This window comes from Eleutherodactylus coqui, chromosome 3, assembly GCF_035609145.1.
Source record: "Eleutherodactylus coqui strain aEleCoq1 chromosome 3, aEleCoq1.hap1, whole genome shotgun sequence".
NCBI lineage: Eukaryota > Metazoa > Chordata > Amphibia > Anura > Eleutherodactylidae > Eleutherodactylus > Eleutherodactylus coqui.
Genome location: NC_089839.1, coordinates 87014318 through 87023845, shown reverse-complemented (window position 1 = coordinate 87023845; position 9528 = coordinate 87014318). Strand labels below are relative to the sequence as shown.

The window sequence follows — 9528 nt, the reverse complement described above, 5'->3', positions numbered from 1 at the left end:
GCTTCTGCAACATGCAAATGAGGACCCCCATTCAGGATCAGTTAACACATTCGGAAACAGCACTCTCTCTTTTTTCACCAGAATAAGGAAGCCCCAGCAAAACTGGAGCATGCAAAAATTGCTACAAAACTCAGTGTTGCTCCTCTCCACGGAAATCTTTAGTAAAAGGCGAAAGATTTATACGTTCTGAAGAGAAACCAGAGCATAATGGGCAAGGGGTTCCTCAGCTCCTGCCACCACCGCTGCAGTGCTCTCTTAGCCTAGGGAGACCACCCGGAAAAGAGGCAAAATGAGAAATTGTGCACAACCAGCCAGAATCCTTCACTTCTGCAGTATGCAAATAAGGCCCCTGTTCAGGAACTGTTGACAGGATTCTGGCTGCCTTGGGTAATTGTGCACAATCAGCCAGGATCACATCTTTCCCAGGATGCTTTGCTTCTGCAACATGCAAATGAGGACCCCCATTCAGGATCAGTTAACACATTCGGAAACAGCACTCTCTCTTTTTTCACCAGAATAAGGAAGCCCCAGCAAAACTGGAGCATGCAAAAATTGCTACAAAACTCAGTGTTGCTCCTCTCCACGGAAATCTTTAGTAAAAGGCGAAAGATTTATACGTTCTGAAGAGAAACCAGAGCATAATGGGCAAGGGGTTCCTCAGCTCCTGCCACCACCGCTGCAGTGCTCTCTTAGCCTAGGGAGACCACCCGGAAAAGAGGCAAAATGAGAAATTGTGCACAACCAGCCAGAATCCTTCACTTCTGCAGTATGCAAATAAGGCCCCTGTTCAGGAACTGTTGACAGGATTCTGGCTGCCTTGGGTAATTGTGCACAATCAGCCAGGATCACATCTTTCCCAGGATGCTTTGCTTCTGCAACATGCAAATGAGGACCCCCATTCAGGATCAGTTAACACATTCGGAAACAGCACTCTCTCTTTTTTCACCAGAATAAGGAAGCCCCAGCAAAACTGGAGCATGCAAAAATTGCTACAAAACTCAGTGTTGCTCCTCTCCACGGAAATCTTTAGTAAAAGGCGAAAGATTTATACGTTCTGAAGAGAAACCAGAGCATAATGGGCAAGGGGTTCCTCAGCTCCTGCCACCACCGCTGCAGTGCTCTCTTAGCCTAGGGAGACCACCCGGAAAAGAGGCAAAATGAGAAATTGTGCACAACCAGCCAGAATCCTTCACTTCTGCAGTATGCAAATAAGGCCCCTGTTCAGGAACTGTTGACAGGATTCTGGCTGCCTTGGGTAATTGTGCACAATCAGCCAGGATCACATCTTTCCCAGGATGCTTTGCTTCTGCAACATGCAAATGAGGACCCCCATTCAGGATCAGTTAACACATTCGGAAACAGCACGCTCTCTTTTTTCACCAGAATAAGGAAGCCCCAGCAAAACTGGAGCATGCAAAAATTGCTACAAAACTCAGTGTTGCTCCTCTCCACGGAAATCTTTAGTAAAAGGCGAAAGATTTATACGTTCTGAAGAGAAACCAGAGCATAATGGGCAAGGGGTTCCTCAGCTCCTGCCACCACCACTGCAGTGCTCTCTTAGCCTAGGGAGACCACCCGGAAAAGAGGCAAAATGAGAAATTGTGCACAACCAGCCAGAATCCTTCACTTCTGCAGTATGCAAATAAGGCCCCTGTTCAGGAACTGTTGACAGGATTCTGGCTGCCTTGGGTAATTGTGCACAATCAGCCAGGATCACATCTTTCCCAGGATGCTTTGCTTCTGCAACATGCAAATGAGGACCCCCATTCAGGATCAGTTAACACATTCGGAAACAGCACGCTCTCTTTTTTCACCAGAATAAGGAAGCCCCAGCAAAACTGGAGCATGCAAAAATTGCTACAAAACTCAGTGTTGCTCCTCTCCACGGAAATCTTTAGTAAAAGGCGAAAGATTTATACGTTCTGAAGAGAAACCAGAGCATAATGGGCAAGGGGTTCCTCAGCTCCTGCCACCACCACTGCAGTGCTCTCTTAGCCTAGGGAGACCACCCGGAAAAGAGGCAAAATGAGAAATTGTGCACAACCAGCCAGAATCCTTCACTTCTGCAGTATGCAAATAAGGCCCCTGTTCAGGAACTGTTGACAGGATTCTGGCTGCCTTGGGTAATTGTGCACAATCAGCCAGGATCACATCTTTCCCAGGATGCTTTGCTTCTGCAACATGCAAATGAGGACCCCCATTCAGGATCAGTTAACACATTCGGAAACAGCACGCTCTCTTTTTTCACCAGAATAAGGAAGCCCCAGCAAAACTGGAGCATTCAAAAATTGCTACAAAACTCAGTGTTGCTCCTCTCCACGGAAATCTTTAGTAAAAGGCGAAAGATTTATACGTTCTGAAGAGAAACCAGAGCACAATGGGCAAGGGGTTCCTCAGCTCCTGCCACCACCGCTGCAGTGCTCTCTTAGCCTAGGGAGACCACCCGGAAAAGAGGCAAAATGAGAAATTGTGCACAACCAGCCAGAATCCTTCACTTCTGCAGTATGCAAATAAGGCCCCTGTTCAGGAACTGTTGACAGGATTCTGGCTGCCTTGGGTAATTGTGCACAATCAGCCAGGATCACATCTTTCCCAGGATGCTTTGCTTCTGCAACATGCAAATGAGGACCCCCATTCAGGATCAGTTAACACATTCGGAAACAGCACTCTCTCTTTTTTCACCAGAATAAGGAAGCCCCAGCAAAACTGGAGCATGCAAAAATTGCTACAAAACTCAGTGTTGCTCCTCTCCACGGAAATCTTTAGTAAAAGGCGAAAGATTTATACGTTCTGAAGAGAAACCAGAGCATAATGGGCAAGGGGTTCCTCAGCTCCTGCCACCACCGCTGCAGTGCTCTCTTAGCCTAGGGAGACCACCCGGAAAAGAGGCAAAATGAGAAATTGTGCACAACCAGCCAGAATCCTTCACTTCTGCAGTATGCAAATAAGGCCCCTGTTCAGGAACTGTTGACAGGATTCTGGCTGCCTTGGGTAATTGTGCACAATCAGCCAGGATCACATCTTTCCCAGGATGCTTTGCTTCTGCAACATGCAAATGAGGACCCCCATTCAGGATCAGTTAACACATTCGGAAACAGCACTCTCTCTTTTTTCACCAGAATAAGGAAGCCCCAGCAAAACTGGAGCATGCAAAAATTGCTACAAAACTCAGTGTTGCTCCTCTCCACGGAAATCTTTAGTAAAAGGCGAAAGATTTATACGTTCTGAAGAGAAACCAGAGCATAATGGGCAAGGGGTTCCTCAGCTCCTGCCACCACCGCTGCAGTGCTCTCTTAGCCTAGGGAGACCACCCGGAAAAGAGGCAAAATGAGAAATTGTGCACAACCAGCCAGAATCCTTCACTTCTGCAGTATGCAAATAAGGCCCCTGTTCAGGAACTGTTGACAGGATTCTGGCTGCCTTGGGTAATTGTGCACAATCAGCCAGGATCACATCTTTCCCAGGATGCTTTGCTTCTGCAACATGCAAATGAGGACCCCCATTCAGGATCAGTTAACACATTCGGAAACAGCACTCTCTCTTTTTTCACCAGAATAAGGAAGCCCCAGCAAAACTGGAGCATGCAAAAATTGCTACAAAACTCAGTGTTGCTCCTCTCCACGGAAATCTTTAGTAAAAGGCGAAAGATTTATACGTTCTGAAGAGAAACCAGAGCATAATGGGCAAGGGGTTCCTCAGCTCCTGCCACCACCGCTGCAGTGCTCTCTTAGCCTAGGGAGACCACCCGGAAAAGAGGCAAAATGAGAAATTGTGCACAACCAGCCAGAATCCTTCACTTCTGCAGTATGCAAATAAGGCCCCTGTTCAGGAACTGTTGACAGGATTCTGGCTGCCTTGGGTAATTGTGCACAATCAGCCAGGATCACATCTTTCCCAGGATGCTTTGCTTCTGCAACATGCAAATGAGGACCCCCATTCAGGATCAGTTAACACATTCGGAAACAGCACGCTCTCTTTTTTCACCAGAATAAGGAAGCCCCAGCAAAACTGGAGCATGCAAAAATTGCTACAAAACTCAGTGTTGCTCCTCTCCACGGAAATCTTTAGTAAAAGGCGAAAGATTTATACGTTCTGAAGAGAAACCAGAGCATAATGGGCAAGGGGTTCCTCAGCTCCTGCCACCACCACTGCAGTGCTCTCTTAGCCTAGGGAGACCACCCGGAAAAGAGGCAAAATGAGAAATTGTGCACAACCAGCCAGAATCCTTCACTTCTGCAGTATGCAAATAAGGCCCCTGTTCAGGAACTGTTGACAGGATTCTGGCTGCCTTGGGTAATTGTGCACAATCAGCCAGGATCACATCTTTCCCAGGATGCTTTGCTTCTGCAACATGCAAATGAGGACCCCCATTCAGGATCAGTTAACACATTCGGAAACAGCACGCTCTCTTTTTTCACCAGAATAAGGAAGCCCCAGCAAAACTAGAGCATGCAAAAATTGCTACAAAACTCAGTGTTGCTCCTCTCCACGGAAATCTTTAGTAAAAGGCGAAAGATTTATACGTTCTGAAGAGAAACCAGAGAAAATGGGCAAGGGGTTCCTCAGCTCCTGCCACCACCGCTGCAGTGCTCTCTTAGCCTAGGGAGACCACCCGGAAAAGAGGCAAAATGAGAAATTGTGCACAACCAGCCAGAATCCTTCACTTCTGCAGTATGCAAATAAGGCCCCTGTTCAGGAACTGTTGACAGGATTCTGGCTGCCTTGGGTAATTGTGCACAATCAGCCAGGATCACATCTTTCCCAGGATGCTTTGCTTCTGCAACATGCAAATGAGGACCCCCGTTCAGGATCAGTTAACACATTCGGAAACAGCACGCTCTCTTTTTTCACCAGAATAAGGAAGCCCCAGCAAAACTGGAGCATGCAAAAATAGCTACAAAACTCAGTGTTGCTCCTCTCCACGGAAATCTTTAGTAAAAGGCGAAAGATTTATACGTTCTGAAGAGAAACCAGAGCATAATGGGCAAGGGGTTCCTCAGCTCCTGCCACCACCGCTGCAGTGCTCTCTTAGCCTAGGGAGACCACCCGGAAAAGAGGCAAAATGAGAAATTGTGCACAACCAGCCAGAATCCTTCACTTCTGCAGTATGCAAATAAGGCCCCTGTTCAGGAACTGTTGACAGGATTCTGGCTGCCTTGGGTAATTGTGCACAATCAGCCAGGATCACATCTTTCCCAGGATGCTTTGCTTCTGCAACATGCAAATGAGGACCCCCATTCAGGATCAGTTAACACATTCGGAAACAGCACTCTCTCTTTTTTCACCAGAATAAGGAAGCCCCAGCAAAACTGGAGCATGCAAAAATTGCTACAAAACTCAGTGTTGCTCCTCTCCACGGAAATCTTTAGTAAAAGGCGAAAGATTTATACGTTCTGAAGAGAAACCAGAGCATAATGGGCAAGGGGTTCCTCAGCTCCTGCCACCACCGCTGCAGTGCTCTCTTAGCCTAGGGAGACCACCCGGAAAAGAGGCAAAATGAGAAATTGTGCACAACCAGCCAGAATCCTTCACTTCTGCAGTATGCAAATAAGGCCCCTGTTCAGGAACTGTTGACAGGATTCTGGCTGCCTTGGGTAATTGTGCACAATCAGCCAGGATCACATCTTTCCAGGATGCTTTGCTTCTGCAACATGCAAATGAGGACCCCCATTCAGGATCAGTTAACACATTCGGAAACAGCACTCTCTCTTTTTTCACCAGAATAAGGAAGCCCCAGCAAAACTGGAGCATGCAAAAATTGCTACAAAACTCAGTGTTGCTCCTCTCCACGGAAATCTTTAGTAAAAGGCGAAAGATTTATACGTTCTGAAGAGAAACCAGAGCATAATGGGCAAGGGGTTCCTCAGCTCCTGCCACCACCGCTGCAGTGCTCTCTTAGCCTAGGGAGACCACCCGGAAAAGAGGCAAAATGAGAAATTGTGCACAACCAGCCAGAATCCTTCACTTCTGCAGTATGCAAATAAGGCCCCTGTTCAGGAACTGTTGACAGGATTCTGGCTGCCTTGGGTAATTGTGCACAATCAGCCAGGATCACATCTTTCCCAGGATGCTTTGCTTCTGCAACATGCAAATGAGGACCCCCATTCAGGATCAGTTAACACATTCGGAAACAGCACGCTCTCTTTTTTCACCAGAATAAGGAAGCCCCAGCAAAACTGGAGCATGCAAAAATTGCTACAAAACTCAGTGTTGCTCCTCTCCACGGAAATCTTTAGTAAAAGGCGAAAGATTTATACGTTCTGAAGAGAAACCAGAGCATAATGGGCAAGGGGTTCCTCAGCTCCTGCCACCACCACTGCAGTGCTCTCTTAGCCTAGGGAGACCACCCGGAAAAGAGGCAAAATGAGAAATTGTGCACAACCAGCCAGAATCCTTCACTTCTGCAGTATGCAAATAAGGCCCCTGTTCAGGAACTGTTGACAGGATTCTGGCTGCCTTGGGTAATTGTGCACAATCAGCCAGGATCACATCTTTCCCAGGATGCTTTGCTTCTGCAACATGCAAATGAGGACCCCCATTCAGGATCAGTTAACACATTCGGAAACAGCACGCTCTCTTTTTTCACCAGAATAAGGAAGCCCCAGCAAAACTAGAGCATGCAAAAATTGCTACAAAACTCAGTGTTGCTCCTCTCCACGGAAATCTTTAGTAAAAGGCGAAAGATTTATACGTTCTGAAGAGAAACCAGAGAAAATGGGCAAGGGGTTCCTCAGCTCCTGCCACCACCGCTGCAGTGCTCTCTTAGCCTAGGGAGACCACCCGGAAAAGAGGCAAAATGAGAAATTGTGCACAACCAGCCAGAATCCTTCACTTCTGCAGTATGCAAATAAGGCCCCTGTTCAGGAACTGTTGACAGGATTCTGGCTGCCTTGGGTAATTGTGCACAATCAGCCAGGATCACATCTTTCCCAGGATGCTTTGCTTCTGCAACATGCAAATGAGGACCCCCGTTCAGGATCAGTTAACACATTCGGAAACAGCACGCTCTCTTTTTTCACCAGAATAAGGAAGCCCCAGCAAAACTGGAGCATGCAAAAATAGCTACAAAACTCAGTGTTGCTCCTCTCCACGGAAATCTTTAGTAAAAGGCGAAAGATTTATACGTTCTGAAGAGAAACCAGAGCATAATGGGCAAGGGGTTCCTCAGCTCCTGCCACCACCGCTGCAGTGCTCTCTTAGCCTAGGGAGACCACCCGGAAAAGAGGCAAAATGAGAAATTGTGCACAACCAGCCAGAATCCTTCACTTCTGCAGTATGCAAATAAGGCCCCTGTTCAGGAACTGTTGACAGGATTCTGGCTGCCTTGGGTAATTGTGCACAATCAGCCAGGATCACATCTTTCCCAGGATGCTTTGCTTCTGCAACATGCAAATGAGGACCCCCATTCAGGATCAGTTAACACATTCGGAAACAGCACTCTCTCTTTTTTCACCAGAATAAGGAAGCCCCAGCAAAACTGGAGCATGCAAAAATAGCTACAAAACTCAGTGTTGCTCCTCTCCACGGAAATCTTTAGTAAAAGGCGAAAGATTTATACGTTCTGAAGAGAAACCAGAGCATAATGGGCAAGGGGTTCCTCAGCTCCTGCCACCACCGCTGCAGTGCTCTCTTAGCCTAGGGAGACCACCCGGAAAAGAGGCAAAATGAGAAATTGTGCACAACCAGCCAGAATCCTTCACTTCTGCAGTATGCAAATAAGGCCCCTGTTCAGGAACTGTTGACAGGATTCTGGCTGCCTTGGGTAATTGTGCACAATCAGCCAGGATCACATCTTTCCCAGGATGCTTTGCTTCTGCAACATGCAAATGAGGACCCCCATTCAGGATCAGTTAACACATTCGGAAACAGCACGCTCTCTTTTTTCACCAGAATAAGGAAGCCCCAGCAAAACTGGAGCATGCAAAAATTGCTACAAAACTCAGTGTTGCTCCTCTCCACGGAAATCTTTAGTAAAAGGCGAAAGATTTATACGTTCTGAAGACAAACCAGAGTATAATGGGCAAGGGGTTCCTCAGCTCCTGCCACCACCGCTGCAGTGCTCTCTTAGCCTGGGGAGACCACCCGGAAAAGAGGCAAAATGAGAAATTGTGCACAACCAGCCAGAATCCTTCACTTCTGCAGTATGCAAATAAGGCCCCTGTTCAGGAACTGTTGACAGGATTCTGGCTGCCTTGGGTAATTGTGCACAATCAGCCAGGATCACATCTTTCCCAGGATGCTTTGCTTCTGCAACATGCAAATGAGGACCCCCATTCAGGATCAGTTAACACATTCGGAAACAGCACGCTCTCTTTTTTCACCAGAATAAGGAAGCCCCAGCAAAACTGGAGCATGCAAAAATTGCTACAAAACTCAGTGTTGCTCCTCTCCACGGAAATCTTTAGTAAAAGGCGAAAGATTTATACGTTCTGAAGAGAAACCAGAGCATAATGGGCAAGGGGTTCCTCAGCTCCTGCCACCACCGCTGCAGTGCTCTCTTAGCCTAGGGAGACCACCCGGAAAAGAGGCAAAATGAGAACTTGTGCACAACCAGCCAGAATCCTTCACTTCTGCAGTATGCAAATAAGGCCCCTGTTCAGGAACTGTTGACAGGATTCTGGCTGCCTTGGGTAATTGTGCACAATCAGCCAGGATCACATCTTTCCCAGGATGCTTTGCTTCTGCAACATGCAAATGAGGACCCCCGTTCAGGATCAGTTAACACATTCGGAAACAGCACTCTCTCTTTTTTCACCAGAATAAGGAAGCCCCAGCAAAACTGGAGCATGCAAAAATAGCTACAAAACTCAGTGTTGCTCCTCTCCACGGAAATCTTTAGTAAAAGGCGAAAGATTTATACGTTCTGAAGAGAAACCAGAGCATAATGGGCAAGGGGTTCCTCAGCTCCTGCCACCACCGCTGCAGTGCTCTCTTAGCCTAGGGAGACCACCCGGAAAAGAGGCAAAATGAGAAATTGTGCACAACCAGCCAGAATCCTTCACTTCTGCAGTATGCAAATAAGGCCCCTGTTCAGGAACTGTTGACAGGATTCTGGCTGCCTTGGGTAATTGTGCACAATCAGCCAGGATCACATCTTTCCCAGGATGCTTTGCTTCTGCAACATGCAAATGAGGACCCCCATTCAGGATCAGTTAACACATTCGGAAACAGCACTCTCTCTTTTTTCACCAGAATAAGGAAGCCCCAGCAAAACTGGAGCATGCAAAAATTGCTACAAAACTCAGTGTTGCTCCTCTCCACGGAAATCTTTAGTAAAAGGTGAAAGATTTATACGTTCTGAAGAGAAACCAGAGCATAATGGGCAAGGGGTTCCTCAGCTCCTGCCACCACCGCTGCAGTGCTCTCTTAGCCTAGGGAGACCACCCGGAAAAGAGGCAAAATGAGAAATTGTGCACAACCAGCCAGAATCCTTCACTTCTGCAGTATGCAAATAAGGCCCCTGTTCAGGAACTGTTGACAGGATTCTGGCTGCCTTGGGTAATTGTGCACAATCAGCCAGGATCACAT

The 9528-nt window shown here is 47.3% G+C and overlaps 22 non-coding genes across 22 annotated transcripts; all 22 read right to left on the bottom strand.

The window, feature by feature from the left end:
* Window positions 1-89: 89 nt before the first annotated feature.
* LOC136622721 (U5 spliceosomal RNA) lies at window positions 90-206 on the bottom strand. The gene has a single exon (XR_010791909.1). It is a non-coding gene; the product is annotated as a U5 spliceosomal RNA (small nuclear RNA).
* Window positions 207-523: 317 nt separating this feature from the next.
* LOC136622719 (U5 spliceosomal RNA) lies at window positions 524-640 on the bottom strand. The gene has a single exon (XR_010791908.1). It is a non-coding gene; the product is annotated as a U5 spliceosomal RNA (small nuclear RNA).
* A 317-nt stretch (window positions 641-957) lies between these two features.
* On the bottom strand, window positions 958-1074 carry LOC136622718 (U5 spliceosomal RNA). Its single transcript, XR_010791907.1, has one exon. It is a non-coding gene; the product is annotated as a U5 spliceosomal RNA (small nuclear RNA).
* A 317-nt stretch (window positions 1075-1391) lies between these two features.
* LOC136622717 (U5 spliceosomal RNA) lies at window positions 1392-1508 on the bottom strand. Its single transcript, XR_010791906.1, has one exon. It is a non-coding gene; the product is annotated as a U5 spliceosomal RNA (small nuclear RNA).
* A 317-nt stretch (window positions 1509-1825) lies between these two features.
* On the bottom strand, window positions 1826-1942 carry LOC136622716 (U5 spliceosomal RNA). The gene has a single exon (XR_010791905.1). It is a non-coding gene; the product is annotated as a U5 spliceosomal RNA (small nuclear RNA).
* A 317-nt stretch (window positions 1943-2259) lies between these two features.
* Window positions 2260-2376, bottom strand: LOC136622230 (U5 spliceosomal RNA). Its single transcript, XR_010791454.1, has one exon. It is a non-coding gene; the product is annotated as a U5 spliceosomal RNA (small nuclear RNA).
* A 317-nt stretch (window positions 2377-2693) lies between these two features.
* LOC136622715 (U5 spliceosomal RNA) lies at window positions 2694-2810 on the bottom strand. The gene has a single exon (XR_010791904.1). It is a non-coding gene; the product is annotated as a U5 spliceosomal RNA (small nuclear RNA).
* A 317-nt stretch (window positions 2811-3127) lies between these two features.
* Window positions 3128-3244, bottom strand: LOC136622714 (U5 spliceosomal RNA). The gene has a single exon (XR_010791903.1). It is a non-coding gene; the product is annotated as a U5 spliceosomal RNA (small nuclear RNA).
* Window positions 3245-3561: 317 nt separating this feature from the next.
* On the bottom strand, window positions 3562-3678 carry LOC136622713 (U5 spliceosomal RNA). The gene has a single exon (XR_010791902.1). It is a non-coding gene; the product is annotated as a U5 spliceosomal RNA (small nuclear RNA).
* A 317-nt stretch (window positions 3679-3995) lies between these two features.
* LOC136622712 (U5 spliceosomal RNA) lies at window positions 3996-4112 on the bottom strand. Its single transcript, XR_010791901.1, has one exon. It is a non-coding gene; the product is annotated as a U5 spliceosomal RNA (small nuclear RNA).
* Window positions 4113-4429: 317 nt separating this feature from the next.
* On the bottom strand, window positions 4430-4546 carry LOC136622345 (U5 spliceosomal RNA). The gene has a single exon (XR_010791565.1). It is a non-coding gene; the product is annotated as a U5 spliceosomal RNA (small nuclear RNA).
* A 316-nt stretch (window positions 4547-4862) lies between these two features.
* LOC136622383 (U5 spliceosomal RNA) lies at window positions 4863-4979 on the bottom strand. The gene has a single exon (XR_010791601.1). It is a non-coding gene; the product is annotated as a U5 spliceosomal RNA (small nuclear RNA).
* A 317-nt stretch (window positions 4980-5296) lies between these two features.
* LOC136622711 (U5 spliceosomal RNA) lies at window positions 5297-5413 on the bottom strand. Its single transcript, XR_010791900.1, has one exon. It is a non-coding gene; the product is annotated as a U5 spliceosomal RNA (small nuclear RNA).
* Window positions 5414-5729: 316 nt separating this feature from the next.
* On the bottom strand, window positions 5730-5846 carry LOC136622710 (U5 spliceosomal RNA). Its single transcript, XR_010791899.1, has one exon. It is a non-coding gene; the product is annotated as a U5 spliceosomal RNA (small nuclear RNA).
* Window positions 5847-6163: 317 nt separating this feature from the next.
* On the bottom strand, window positions 6164-6280 carry LOC136622708 (U5 spliceosomal RNA). The gene has a single exon (XR_010791898.1). It is a non-coding gene; the product is annotated as a U5 spliceosomal RNA (small nuclear RNA).
* A 317-nt stretch (window positions 6281-6597) lies between these two features.
* On the bottom strand, window positions 6598-6714 carry LOC136622344 (U5 spliceosomal RNA). Its single transcript, XR_010791564.1, has one exon. It is a non-coding gene; the product is annotated as a U5 spliceosomal RNA (small nuclear RNA).
* A 316-nt stretch (window positions 6715-7030) lies between these two features.
* Window positions 7031-7147, bottom strand: LOC136622381 (U5 spliceosomal RNA). The gene has a single exon (XR_010791600.1). It is a non-coding gene; the product is annotated as a U5 spliceosomal RNA (small nuclear RNA).
* Window positions 7148-7464: 317 nt separating this feature from the next.
* LOC136622380 (U5 spliceosomal RNA) lies at window positions 7465-7581 on the bottom strand. The gene has a single exon (XR_010791599.1). It is a non-coding gene; the product is annotated as a U5 spliceosomal RNA (small nuclear RNA).
* Window positions 7582-7898: 317 nt separating this feature from the next.
* LOC136622461 (U5 spliceosomal RNA) lies at window positions 7899-8015 on the bottom strand. The gene has a single exon (XR_010791676.1). It is a non-coding gene; the product is annotated as a U5 spliceosomal RNA (small nuclear RNA).
* Window positions 8016-8332: 317 nt separating this feature from the next.
* On the bottom strand, window positions 8333-8449 carry LOC136622707 (U5 spliceosomal RNA). The gene has a single exon (XR_010791897.1). It is a non-coding gene; the product is annotated as a U5 spliceosomal RNA (small nuclear RNA).
* Window positions 8450-8766: 317 nt separating this feature from the next.
* Window positions 8767-8883, bottom strand: LOC136622379 (U5 spliceosomal RNA). Its single transcript, XR_010791598.1, has one exon. It is a non-coding gene; the product is annotated as a U5 spliceosomal RNA (small nuclear RNA).
* A 317-nt stretch (window positions 8884-9200) lies between these two features.
* On the bottom strand, window positions 9201-9317 carry LOC136622489 (U5 spliceosomal RNA). Its single transcript, XR_010791703.1, has one exon. It is a non-coding gene; the product is annotated as a U5 spliceosomal RNA (small nuclear RNA).
* Between the last annotated feature and the right edge of the window lie 211 nt (window positions 9318-9528).